Source organism: Gadus macrocephalus, chromosome 5 (assembly GCF_031168955.1).
Source record: "Gadus macrocephalus chromosome 5, ASM3116895v1".
Classification (NCBI taxonomy): domain Eukaryota; kingdom Metazoa; phylum Chordata; class Actinopteri; order Gadiformes; family Gadidae; genus Gadus; species Gadus macrocephalus.
The window spans coordinates 19,786,105-19,798,811 of NC_082386.1; the positions used below are offsets into that span (position 1 = coordinate 19,786,105).

At 48.3% G+C, this 12,707-nt stretch overlaps 1 long non-coding RNA gene across 1 annotated transcript; it reads right to left on the minus strand.

Annotated features, from left to right (window-relative positions):
- Positions 1-2,366: 2,366 nt before the first annotated feature.
- On the minus strand, positions 2,367-4,237 carry LOC132457463 (uncharacterized). Its single transcript, XR_009525658.1, has 2 exons — positions 4,046-4,237; positions 2,367-4,015 (listed from the first exon to the last, which is right to left on the minus strand). It is a non-coding gene; the product is annotated as an uncharacterized LOC132457463 (long non-coding RNA).
- Between the last annotated feature and the right edge of the window lie 8,470 nt (positions 4,238-12,707).

Consider the following 12,707-nt stretch of genomic DNA (forward strand, 5'->3'; position numbering starts at 1 on the left):
ATTAGAAGCACCGGTCCAACCCAGGGGAGGGGCCTAACTGGATGAAGGGAGGGGCCTAGTTGAGGGGGAGGGGCTATCTGGGGAGCAGGTCACATGATGAGATATAGACATTCAGACCAACCCAGTGTAGGAAACATAATATGTAAATCTTCTATTCCGTCCCAAAGACATCAGTATTTATCTCGTTAGTGCTGCTGTAGGAGAAGGTGAGACTAGGTCTGTGTGTCGCGTGACGCGTTGTTAAGGTGTGTGTGCTTGCGCGATGGTTGTTTCGTCCCGAGTTGCCCTGCGGCCGCCTAGGTTCTAGACGCCCGCTCTAATTGTGTCGAGTTCCCCGTCGAGCAGAACCAGGACTGCCGCAAGGTGAATAAGGCAAATTGGTAATAAAGTACAGACTTTGAGCGCTTATGCTACGCAGTCGATATATTTTACAATAATTTAATCACATCAAGTTTTGAATTATGCATAATCGGATCACATGTGTTCTATGGATTGTTTTTAAAAAGCAAAATGCAACCAATGCATCGCACTCAAGTTCCATAAAGATTAATAGCTTTAACGCCCCGTAGCAGTGTTCTCTCCTGGAGCTAATTAAATATGATGCAAGTTTAATTTTGCTTCTTTTAATAATTGATACTGATCAAAGAAATTTAATTCTGCACTCCCCGGCCTGCCTTTGAACGAACTAGACGCTTGCAGAAGAGTTGGTCTCCCCTTGAATGTAGTTTTTGCAGAATGTCATGTTTATGTATTTCCAACGACCAGATTAAATTAATTTAAGCACATCTTTCTTTAAAGCTAGTCTACCAGAGCCGTCTCTCCTGGCCGCCTTCTGTCTGTACATCAACGTGTTGTGTGATTGACAAAGTCTCGCCTTTCCAAACGGAAAGATGTTTCGCCTTGTTGGAGAAGCAGAGGCCATACCGCCTGATCAGTAATAAAGACCTGTGTCTACACCGCTGTTGGTCTCTCTATCTCTCTCTCTCTCCATCTCTCTCTAAAGCTCTCTCCATCTCTCCCTATCTCTAAACCTCTCTATCTCCATATCTCTCTCCATCTCTCTATCTCTAAAGCTCTCTCCCTACCTCTAAACCTCTCTCTCTCCATTTCACCCTATCTCTATAGCTCTCTTCATCTCTATCTCTTCATCTCATTCAGTGAAATCCAACTCACTTGAATCATCTTACATCTAAAAAGCCAACCTACATAGCAATTCAAAATCTTCACAATCAAGATTGAGATAAGAACTGTGTCTGTCTAGGATTATGTCCCTCTCTGGAGACCTACACAGTATGTTAGTGGTGAGGAATACATCCAAGCATTTCGCGAGGGCATCACGTCTATATTAAAACAGATTAGCCAGAACATGACCTCCCCAGGGCTATAGATGTTAAATTAACTTTTATCCTCCTGGGTCATCTGCTATATCATTCGGAGGAGATCATGGTGCGTTGGGATGTTAAACAACAGATACATAATTCAACACCACACACAACTATGGCTACCAAACAGTGGCGAAGCTAGACCTTTTTTGCCCCAAAACTTGCCCCACCCTATCGTTTCATCCTCAAATCTAATATTCTACCTTTTTTTTTTTACACAAGCAATGAGAGGATGGATGCTGTACACTAATGAACAGGCTCAAATGGGCTAATGAAATCGAGCACAACCTTCCTGCAGAATCTCTAACCTCTGATTGGTGGGTGGGTGTCTCCTGTTTGACAAAAACAAAAATGCAGCACGAGCGCACCTAACATAGTTTCTGCTGTTTTGTCTGTCAAAGAGGCTAGCTAGTCTTTATCAGAAAATCCACGATTTCCAGCTGTGTTATAACATGACCTGGTAATAATAATAATCATTTTATAACCTTGACATAATCTGTCAGATGTCTATTCAATGACAGTTGACCACAAGGCGATTCTATCTATGCCTCTTCTTGAATTGCTTCATGTTTTAGTCGGCAGAGGCTTGTAATGCTACGTAGCATGATAAGCATGATAAGGTGCAAGGAGCAGAAAAAGTTGAAAAAATAAATTTCATCAGCTGAGGGCGTATTCATTGCCATAACTACGTGAGCTAATCAACAAGTACCACATGTTGATTGATTAAAGGTGTCAGGGGGGGGGGGGGGGGGGGCGCGAGCGGCAGACGGGACTTAGTGTCTGATTTATTTATTTATTTATTTCAATGAGTTACTTATTTTATTTTATTTTAAATAAACATAATACCAAGGGGTCAGAAGTTTTATAAGAATTTTGATCTTATAAAGTCATGACAGAGGGACTTGGTGTCTTTATTGATGGTTGAAAGATGAACACATATTATTTTTTTTTAAAGGGAATAAACTGATGAAGCTGACAAGTGACCAATCTTTACTAAAAATACATTTAATTAATTGCAAACCCCAGTGAATCATTTGCTCTCGTTTCTCTGTTTTGAGATTCACACAGACTTAGCAGTCTTGTTTAAATGTTACAAATTGAGTTAATAAACTGAAGTTAGAAATTGTTTAAAGTTGTTGCAGATGTTATCTCCGCAAATTGTATTAGTCTAAATAAATAAATATTAGCAGGTTCTCAATAGTAGGCTATTTCAATTCAGGGAGGGCGTGAAACAATGTCTGTCTCCTAGGGTGGGAATGACTATTGAAATAATAATTAAAGAATGAAATAATTGAGAATCACTGGTCTAGAACATGTTGTACTAGTTGATTAGCTCACGTTGTTATGGCAATGAAAACGCTCTCAGCTGATGAAATAATGCCAGCAGTTTTTTTTAAACTGAAAATTAGCACCCTTGTTTTTTTGCATTAGAAAAACAAGATTTTTTGGCATCAGAAGTTTTATAAAAATGTATGGGTCCCTGAAAGTGAGACAACATAGTTGAGTGCTCCTGAAATAGTGGTATGTTTCTCATATTATTAATCTAGTACATGTTGTACCAATGTGTTTCAGGAAAATATGGTCATTTTTAATATACCTCAAATTTGTTATTACAGTTCACATCCATGGATTATTCCTTCATCCAAACAGTTCCTTTCATCACTTTAGTGGTTCAGAACTGCATTATTTAGCTGACACTGACAGTTATTGGCTTAGACATACAACAGCATAGTAACTAAGAAAAAAAAAAAGAATCTTGGACAGGAATTTTTATATACTTCATATACCCCTGTGGCTTCCTGGGGTTGAGCCCCCCCAAAAGTCAGAACCTAGAATCGCCCCTGCTACCAAATATGGAACATAGTGATTCCAATATATAAAAAATACTTCTTAAATAGCCAAATTACCGTAAAGTATTCTTCAACGTCGGTACAAAAGAGAAATATTTGTACCATTTAATTCCATAAATTGCCATTCAATTTGAGAAATGAAATACAACCCAATGACCACCAGACAGCGTCAGAGTATTGAGTGGTGTCATACACATGGCCACTAGATGTCCCCAGAATAGTAACTAGGTGTCATACACCACGGCGGCCACCAGGTGGCGAGACGCCAAGCGGACAGTGCGTCTCGTTCCAGCAGCACGTCTCAGCGTTCGGACTGAGTTTCTTCAGATTGGACTCAGAGGACCGCACCCATGGGCGCTCATGGCGTCCTTTAGTCCCCTTAGTGTGATTGCACAACCCGTCACATGTAGGTGACGATGATTAAAAACATTTCCCAAGAGATGTACCGGCGTCCGACCTATCGTCGCTGAGATCGTTGACCACAAGAACGAGAGGTCTATGATATACCCGATGTTTAAATCCCACTTCCGTATGCATATCTGAGTGACAGTTCATGCAGTACATTGTGGAAGTGGGAATTTCCGGTTCCTCTGGGATTAATGCAGGAATCTTAATCTGACTGTAAATATGTTCGGGAAACTCTGGTCCACCACAGCTGCTGAACTGTGTCGTCACTTACAAACCGCTGTACTTTTCCAGCCGGTCGAAGAAGACCAGCAGATGTAACACATCATCTGGGCAATAAAGTTCAGCGTCCATTTAACCCCTCCAGAGCCGCTTAGACTACCAACACACACACACACACACACACACACACACACACACACACACACACACACACACACACACACACACACACACACACTGGTATGACACTTGGAATGTTACACAATTCGCCTCCTGCAGCAAACCGCGGGACATGGAGTTAAATACTGCTGTTTTACCCTGCCCCCCTCCCTACATCTCCCTCCCTCTCTCCCCATCACTCTCTCCCACTCTCCATCTTCTCCAGCCGTCTCTCTCCCCCCCCCCCCCCCACCTCTCTCCCTCCTCCCCTCCCTCCCTCACTCTAAGTGTTTGGAGAGCGAGAGATTATTTTCATAAGCCTACAGCTTGGACCGGTCACAGCAGACATTCGGCCCTGCGTTAGAGCAGAGAGACAGATCAGATTTTCTGTCAACATCTGCTCTCAGATCCGACCCGCCAGCCCAGCAAGGTGTTTCACATACATGAGGGAAATATTGATCTAACGGGGGCCATACTTATGCAAACAAATAACTTCATAAAGCCTCAAGTTTCCGAGTAAACTAGGAATGATCGAGAATAAAAGAGAAGAAATAATAATACTAATTCTATGTAATACACAGTGTTATAACTGTCTATAACTGATGTCTCAAAGTGCCCGTGAGGTTCTGTGTTCTGATCCCGACATCGAGGGAAGACCTGCTTAGAGACCGGTTCTGCAGCGTAAGATTCCGGTGAGGTTGTGGTCATCGCTCTTGCCCTTCACATGGCCGGTGTGCACTCACCGCAGAGAGGCTGCGCTAAACGACAAAAACACAACAGCAACAGGCAGCTAACTATAAGACACTATTGGAGCTGTTGATGCCATTGAGCATCTAGCTCCATATTTCATGTTTAAAAAGGTAATTCGGATCAGCTATCCCACTGAGGGAGACATAGAGAAGATTAATAAACGATTTAGTATCTATGATCATGGTAGTCGGACCCAGGATGGCTCTCAACTTCTACGGCGTTAACTCTGTTAATCTGACACAGACTCCATCGCATTGTTCCTGAGATCAAGTGCCAGTGGAGAACATTACAATTGTCTTCACTATGAAGGAGGCATGAGTCATGATGATAAACCCACTCAGAGAACTCCAAAGGCGTATTTGGGTCGGGCTCCGCATTCCTTAAAGCACACAACAATCACCGGCTGACCCCCATCCCGTAACCGAGGTCCCATTACCGCGTTCCCGTTACTAGGTCGGTCCTCCTCTAATTGTCTGGGTTCTCCCTAGGGCCTGGAAGTCCGCCATTACAGCCCTATCTTCAGATCATGTGATCCTGCAGACGTGAGGGACTGCAGGTCCGTAATAACTCTGCCTGTGGTGTCTTTAGACGTTGAGGAGCGCATCGCAGAACAACTCATGTCCACCTGAACAGAAGCCTGTACTGCCAGTATCACCAACACCAGTATCACCAGTACCAGCAACACCAGTATGACCTGTACCAGACTGCAGCCGACGCAGTCCACATCCATCCCACTGTTCACACTGATTCTTCCTGGAGAACGGGAAATCCAAGATAGTCCAAGGGGACCGTTGGTAAGGACGGTCTTCCTGACCTCACCTTTCCAAACGGAAAGATGTTTCGCCTTGTTGGAGAAGCAGAGGCCATACCGCCTGATCAGTAATAAAGACCTGTGTCTACACCCCTCTCTCCCTCTCCCAGAGAGAGAGAGAGAGAGAGAGAGAGAGAGAGAGAGAGAGAGAGAGAGAGAGAGAGAGAGAGAGAGAGAGAGAGAGAGAGAGAGAGAGAGAGAGAGAGAGAGAGAGAGAGAGAGAGAGATTTTCAATCTGCTTGTAATGGCATCACACCAGATGGAGCGATAGTTTAAAACACCCAAGTCGGTCGCGGAGAGACTTTTCTCGCTCGGAGAGAGGAAGTGACAACCAGACCATCAGTCACATCTGTCACCACTTCCTGATCTAGAACTCTGCGCTGCGTTCCTATTGGTTCCTATTGTTGGACACTATTTGAATTAGTTGCTGCTCTATCACTCATTCTCTGCACAAGATAGACTGCCACCATCCCATAATAAACACACACACACACACACACACCAAGATACTGTACAATAAGGTGTGTGTGTGTGTACGTGTGCAGCTGCATGTCACTCATTTTATTGTTCCATCCTATAATAACTTTTATGAGCTTCCTTGTTGGCAGGTCAAACCACGTCACGGAGAGTAACCATGGTAACATTAGCTGGTTACGTGTGTAGCTAGCTTCCTAGCCTCCTAGGAATTCCTCTGCAGTCTCTTTATGTAGTCATAGGAACCAGGAGGGAACACTAAACTGACCTGGTTTACCTGCTGCTGCCCCGCCCCCCTGGCCCGCCCACTTACCTGGACCAACACACCTGACCTGACCTAACACACCTGGACCAACACACCTGACCCAACACACCTGACCTGACCCAACACACCTGACCTCACACATGACCTGACCCAACACACCTGCACCAAGGAGAAACTCCTCTGATTCTGAACCCATCATACGAGTTGTTCTCAGCCTCAATCGTCTCTTTAAATAAACCGTAGTCGCCGAATGACTTAATGATCATCAACTATATACTATAAACCATAATGCTGTGAGGCTACATTCTAACCAACCTCACATCGCAACAGGATCGTAAGAAGAGGATTGGAGCCAATTTCAACAGGACCTCATGCTCACTGCAGCCAATCACAGGACCAGGCTGCAGACTGACTGTGATAACCCTCGGCCACGCCCCCTTTCATATCTCACTCCTGGCTGCCCTTGAGAGAACCCCCTGCGGTGTGCTCACATCCCCCCCCCCCCCCCCCCCTCTGCCAGACGATAAGCGAGCAGGGGTCACGACCCAGGAAGGTGTACGTGCAGAGCTCCGAGCTCCGAGCCCTGCAGCTCGCTGAGCCCTCGGTAGAGAAGAGGAAGTGTGCCGGTCTGATCTGAGTCATCTGACTTTCGGCCGCACACTCGACGAGCCCTCTGGTAGTGGGAGACCGCGCCGTTCTGTGTTCGGGAACGCAGGCAACACCGATGATGTCACTTCCTGTCTGCTGCAGAGCGGAGTGAGGCAAAGCAGAAGTACCATTTTGGCAGACATACAGGACTACTCTATCTATAGCTAAAATGATAGCTATATACACTATAACTGCGCGGGACCAGTTATATACTGGTCCAATCCTCGTCTCACCGTATACTGTTATGTAAAGCTACAACTTTTAACAAAAACGACACAATCTCAGTTTTTACTGCTATCTACCAACACAGACACCTGGACAGGATGCCTGGTTAGCATGCACTGGGCTGACATCGCAGGGCTGGTGGTACTGGTGATACTGGTGTTGGTGGTACTGGTGATACTGGTGTTGGTGGTACTGGTGATACTGGTGTTGGTGGTACTGGTGATACTGGTGTTGGTGGTACTGGTGACACTGTTGTTGGTGGTGGTGGTACTGGTGTTGGTGGTACTGGTGATACTGTGTTGGTGATACTGGTGTTGGTGGTACTGGTGATACTGGTGTTGGTGGTACTGGTGATACTGGTGTTGGTGGTACTGGTGATACTGGTGTTGGTGGTACTGGTGATACTGGTGCTGAGTAACATTCAGCGCTCTAGATAAGGAGGCGTTCTGACGTCTAGAGACACACAATGAGCTGCTGTGACCCTGACGGGCACACACACACGGACACACATACACAATAGCATACACACACACACACAAACACACACATTGATAACAAACACAATGATAACACACACACACAAACTAGTATACACACACATACACAAACACAAATCCCATTAGCATACACACACACACACATTGATAACAAACACAATGATAACACACACACACACACACACACAAACTAGCCTACACACACAGCCTTTAATTCCGTAACCTTTTCACAATCTACAGACTGCGAGATACATTCTGTCTATCACACAAGTGTGATAAACAGATAAAAGCGTCACAATGCTGACCCAACTCTACCTCTGGACAATCCCCTCTGGAGTGACGCTCTCCCACCGGGGGGGGGGGGGGGGGGGGGGCAGACGGCAGAGTGGACTATGCAAGGCGACAGCCAGCTCGTTAGGAGGAACGAGGGGGCGGCGTCTTGCTCAAGGACACCCCGACACTCACACAGCTAGGAGGAGCCGGGGATCGAACTAGCGTCCTTCCGGTTAACCAGCAAACCCCGCTCTACCTCCTGAGCCACATGCCGCCGAAATCATTCCTAATCTACCGTTTTCTAATGACCTCTGCCTCTGGTTCATGCTGCTGTTACACACCTGCCCATCAGAACCTACCGGCCCTCACAACCTCCACCGACGGAGGCGGGGCCGACCTGACCCCCGGGCCGCCAGGCACCGCGTTCTGCGTCCTCTCGGAGGTCGTCCGGTCACGTTATCGACGGATAAGGACTGGAGGAACCTTCTGGAACAAGCCCGGCCTCCTCATTGGTCCAGTCTGACCCGACAAACACAAGACAGTTTACTGTTTACTGTTAAAAGGGGCGTGGCCCCCGCAGGCTGGGATAACGCCCGGCCCCGCCCCCTTTCATATCTCACTCCAGGCTGCCCTTGAGCGAACCCCCGTGGAACCCCACTGAAGGAACTTCCTAGAACCAACCGGCCTCCTAATTGGTCCAGGGCCTGACCCGACCACGCAGCCAGACGGTTTACTGTTAATGGGCGTGGCTGCTGCTGCCCCGGTGGCGAGCTGCCGCTACTACAGCACGGAGGCCCCACCCAGTCGGTTACGTCAGCGGTTTTAGCGACCAAACAGCCTTACCCTCCCTCCCCCTCTCTCTCTGCCTCTCCCTCCCTCTCTCTCCCCCTCCCTCCCTCCTCTCTGCCTCCCCCTCCCTCCCTCCTCTCTGCCTCCCCCTCTCTCTGCCTCTCCCTCCCTCCCCCTCTCTCTCTGCCTCCCCCTCTCTCTGCCTCTCTCTGCCTCCCCCTCTCTCTGCCCCTCCCTCCCTCCCCATTCACCTCTTCAATGTGCTGTGTCCACAATATGTGGCGATATGACTCAATATTTGTACGAATATTTCACAATAAAAGCGTAGAAGTGTAGAGAGTGGAGATAACGGGGTGGGGTCTGTGGTACAGTATGTTGACCTTGGGTGGTTGACCAATCAGGACCAAGCCTTCAGGATGAACTCTTTGACCCCTGAGACATGTAGTATGCAGTGAACTAGATACTATATACATATATTTTATACTGCACATGAGACCATATAAAGGCATATGTTTTGAGCCGGGGTTTCTAACTCCTGAGGTGGAGGTAATCCAGTTGACAACGTAATCACGTGCACAATGTAATCCCGTCCACAGCGTGATCACGTGCCCTGCCCTGTGTTATGTGCACGTTGGCCGGTGTGTGTGTGTCAGGTCGCGGCCCGTCCAGGTGTGGTGGGAAATGTTCCTCCGACAGATCGGGGCTCAGAGAGCAGAAGACGAGCTGATTAGCAGCAGGATTAGCCCCAGCTCAGGCTATTCCTGGCCCCCAGCGAGCCAGCTTAGACCCTCTGGAGCTGGGCTGAGGGAGGGCCAGGCCAGCCTGTAGCTCCTAGCTCCCCCGGCTCTTTAGCCCTGAACTAGGAGACCCCCACGGGCTGGGCCTGATGACGGTTTACTATCTAGTCATTCAGTAGACGCTGCAGGTAGGGGTTAGACAGTACAGACAGGTCAATAAGGAGCAGGTAGGGGTTAGACAGTACAGAGACAGGTCATTAAGGAGCAGGTAGGGGTTAGACAGTACAGAGACAGGTCATTAAGGAGCAGGTAGGGGTTAGACAGTACAGACAGGTCATTAAGGAGCAGGTAGGGGTTAGACAGTACAGACAGGTCAATAAGGAGCAGGTAGGGGTTAGACAGTACAGAGACAGGTCATTAAGGAGCAGGTAGGGGTTAGACAGTACAGAGACAGGACATTAAGGAGCAGGTAGGGGTTAGACAGTACAGAGACAGGTCATTAAGGAGCAGGTAGGGGTTAGACAGTACAGAGACAGGTCATTAAGGAGCAGGTAGGGGTTAGACAGTACAGAGACAGGTCATTAAGGAGCAGGTAGGGGTTAGACAGTACAGACAGGTCAATAAGGAGCAGGTAGGGGTTAGACAGTACAGACAGGTCATTAAGGAGCAGGTAGGGGTTAGACAGTACAGAGACAGGTCATTAAGGAGCAGGTAGGGGTTAGACAGTACAGAGACAGGACATTAAGGAGCAGGTAGGGGTTCGACAGTACAGAGACAGGTCATTAAGGAGCAGGTAGGGGTTCGACAGTACAGAGACAGGTCATTAAGTAGCAGGTAGGGGTCAGACAGTACAGACAGACAGGTCATTAAGGAGCAGGTAGGGGTTAGACAGTAGAGACAGGTCATTAAGGAGCAGGTAGGGGTTAGACAGTACAGAGACAGGTCATTAAGGAGCAGGTAGGGGTCAGACAGTATAGACAGGTCATTAAGGAGCAGGTAGGGGTTCGACAGTACAGAGACAGGTCATTAAGGAGCAGGTAGGGGTTCGACAGTACAGAGACAGGTCATTAAGGAGCAGGTAGGGGTCAGACAGTACAGACAGGTCATTAAGGAGCAGGTAGGGGTTAGACAGTACAGAGACAGGTCATTAAGGAGCAGGTAGGGGTTAGACAGTACAGAGACAGGTCATTAAGGAGCAGGTAGGGGTTAGACAGTACAGAGACAGGTCATTAAGGAGCAGGTAGGGGTTAGACAGTACAGAGACAGGTCATTAAGGAGCAGGTAGGGGTTAGACAGTACAGAGACAGGTCATTAAGGAGCAGGTAGGGGTTAGACAGTACAGAGACAGGTCATTAACTGGAGCAGGTAGGGGTTAGACAGTACAGAGACAGGTCATTAAGGAGCAGGTAGGGGTTGGACAGTACAGAGACAGGTCATTAAGGAGCAGGCAGGGGATAGACAGTACAGAGAGGTCATTAAGGAGCAGGTAGGGGTTGGACAGTACAGAGACAGGTCATTAAGGAGCAGGTAGGGGTCAGACAGTACAGAGACAGGTCATTAAGGAGCAGGTAGGGGTTGGACAGTACAGAGACAGGTCATTAAGGAGCAGGTAGGGGTTAGACGGTACAGAGACGGGTCATTAAGGAGCAGGTAGGGGTTAGACAGTACAGAGACGGGTCATTAAGGAGCAGGTAGGGGTTGGACAGTACAGAGACAGGTCATTAACTGGAGCAGGTAGGGGTTAGACAGTACAGAGACAGGTCATTAAGGAGCAGGTAGGGGTTGGACAGTACAGAGACAGGTCATTAAGGAGCAGGTAGGGGTTAGACAGTACAGAGACAGGTCATTAAGGAGCAGGTAGGGGTTAGACAGTACAGAGACAGGTCATTAAGGAGCAGGTAGGGGTTAGACAGTACAGAGACAGGTCATTAAGGAGCAGGTAGGGGTTAGACAGTACAGAGACAGGTCATTAAGGAGCAGGCAGGGGATAGAGTTAAGACAGGGAGGGAGGCTGTCATACCTTTGCTGCTCTGACCGAGAAAATCCCTGACCCATCTCTGGTCCTCGAACAGCCCATAATAATCCAGGGATAATCAGGCCTGAAATACACCCAAGACGCCATAAATACTGCAAACCAATGAGTGAAGAACCAAACGCAACCGTCACACAACAGACATGCATGACCCAGACTCACAACCCACCACACAACAGACTCACAACGCACCACACACAGCAACAACAGACTCACAACGCACCACACAGTAACAGACGCACAACGTACCATACAGAGCAACAACAGACGCACAACGTACCATACAGAGCAACAACAGACTCAAACACTCAGAACGTACCACACAACACACTCAAAACGTACCAGACAGAACTTGCAACACAACACACTCAGGACTTACCACACACAGACGTGCATGACCCAGAACATCAGACTTTATGTATAAAGGTTCATGGTAGAAACCTGAACAAGCTTTCTTCACAAAGCGCGTACATTTCATAATACATATTGTATTGTTACAAAATATTTACACATCTATTAGACTGGTATATGGTGATTTAGGATTCAAGGTCAGTAACAGGATGTGCTTGACAGAACTTCCTGTGTGACACAGGAATGATCATCCTCAAGAACGCACCACTTCCCCTTTCACAATGCCGACTTCCTTCCATCCTTTATCCCCGTTAAGAAATGTAGCGACGGTGCAGACGTTGGGGAAGGCCGGGGGACAGGAGGAGGGCGGTAAGGACAGAAAAGGAGAGGAGAGGAGCTGAGGGAAGGGGGAGGGAGGAGAGGAGCTGAGGGAAGGGGGAGGGAGGAGAGGACCTGAGGGAAGGGGGAGGGAGGAGAGGAGCTGAGGGAAGGGGGAGGGAGGAGAGGACCTGAGGGAAGGGGGAGGGAGGAGAGGACCTGAGGGAAGGGGGAGGGAGGAGAGGACCTGAGGGAAGGGGGAGGGAGGAGAGGACCTGAGGGAAGGGGGAGGGAGGATCTTCGTCTGTGAGCTGCGATGCTTTATGCCTTGTTTGGTTGGAGGTGTCAGCGGAGATGAGCCTTACCCGGTCTCAGCGGACCCGGGCCGGTCTCAGCGGACCCGGGCCGGTCTCAGCGGACCCGGGCCGGTCTCAGCGGGCCAGGGCCGGTCTCAGTGGACCCGGGCCGGTCTCAGCGGACCCGGGCCGGTCTCAGTGGACCCGGGCCGGTCACAGTGTT